We start from the raw sequence: 1,694 nt of genomic DNA, 5'->3' as shown, positions 1-1,694 counted from the left end.
CAATTTGACTAGAAAAAAAATGATAGAATCTTCAAAAATCAAGGTTCAAGTGTGATGGATATTATTAACAGATCCTTTACAAGTTACGATGAGTGGATTGGTAGTGAATCCTATGGTTGTTGATGGCAATGCCGGAAATAGCTAGGGATTGTTATTTTTAACATTATGAGTTTTTGTTTCTTTTCTTTTACTCCACCTTATTGTGTTGAGCTTTTTTACTTCAAAAAAAAAATTAGGGTATAAATTTTTATTATTCGCAGGTAGAGCCAGAATGAATTCTATGAACAGAACGGAGTCAAATAAAGTAAAAATCTATCAAGTTGCCAATCCTAAGAGCAACTCCAATGGTATAAAAATAAAGTTCCTATTATTTTTAAATTTATAAATTTAAATAATATTATTGAAAAAATTAATTACATTAATTTTAATTACTTTAATTAATTAATTAAGTGTGATCACAATAGAGACTAAAGTTAGTTCTTCTTAATGAAAAAGAAAGATATGTTTTGAGTTCATATTTACTGTTTATGACGCAAAAGCTAATGTGAAGTTATTTTTGATGACAAGTGGACTGTAAATATAAATTAGGATGAGTTCTCTATTAAAGATAGTCTAAGTCTCCGGTTATTCATGCACACGTAAAAAAGAAAAAAAAAAAGAAAGAAATCTTAGTGATGAAGATGAATTTGGTGCTATCGGCACAAGAAAATCGAAATATTATTTGTGCTACGTGGTACTAAAGCTAAGAGATATTGACGATAGTAGTTTGACTAGTAGTTGAAGATTTGGAGTTAATACAACTATTTTTATGTGAACAAAAATACCAAAGAATAGATAAACCTCAGCTTCTGTTGTGCTTTTCGATTAATAAAGATGATTGATATGATAGGCATTTAACAAGATTAGAAACTAACACGTGTCGTCACAAAAACCAATTCAAAATGAAATTAGTATACGGAAGCCAAACAAATTAAACGGTTCAATACGTGTGGGCTCATGAACATGTTCCCTACAAGAATGAACTATGCTACGGAGTCATGAGCATAGTTGTCAGAATCGAACCGGTCAGATTATTGAGTTATTGGGTTATTAGTTTAATCGGTGAATTATTAGTTGAACCGATTGACCCAGTTTTATGTAAATAAAAAATAAAATATAATCATAAATTTAAAATTAAAATTTAAAATACATATTTTCACTAACATTTTAAAAATATCTAACTATTCTAAAACAATATAAAACAGAAACAATAAGTATTTTGTTAATTTTACTCTATTATAAATATTTTTATTTTATTTTTATATTAAAATAACTATTATTTTCAAATTTTCATAATTTATTAATTAGTTTATATCTATTATACTATTATATACTACAAGTTTTTATTGAAAAATAATAATATTGATAACAAGCTTAGTAGCTTAGTGGTAGTGAGTATTATGCTTTTTCTGGATGAGGGGGGTTCGAACCCCAACGTCAACATTGTAAAAAAATTTTGAAACTCAAACGGTTTGATCGAACCGGTCTTATCGAGTTTGATCAGGTTTAACCAATTTATACCGGTTTGCTACTTTATCCAGTCAGATTATCAGACCGAACCGGTTTAAAGTCCAATTTATTGATTTTTCGATCGAACCGGCCGGTCCGGTCCGGTTTTGCTAACTATGGCCATGAGTAACCCAGACGTGATATTT

The sequence above is a fragment of the Arachis ipaensis genome, chromosome B05 (assembly GCF_000816755.2).
Source record: "Arachis ipaensis cultivar K30076 chromosome B05, Araip1.1, whole genome shotgun sequence".
NCBI classification, from domain to species: Eukaryota; Viridiplantae; Streptophyta; class Magnoliopsida; order Fabales; family Fabaceae; genus Arachis; species Arachis ipaensis.
This window is presented reverse-complemented; position numbering follows the sequence as displayed.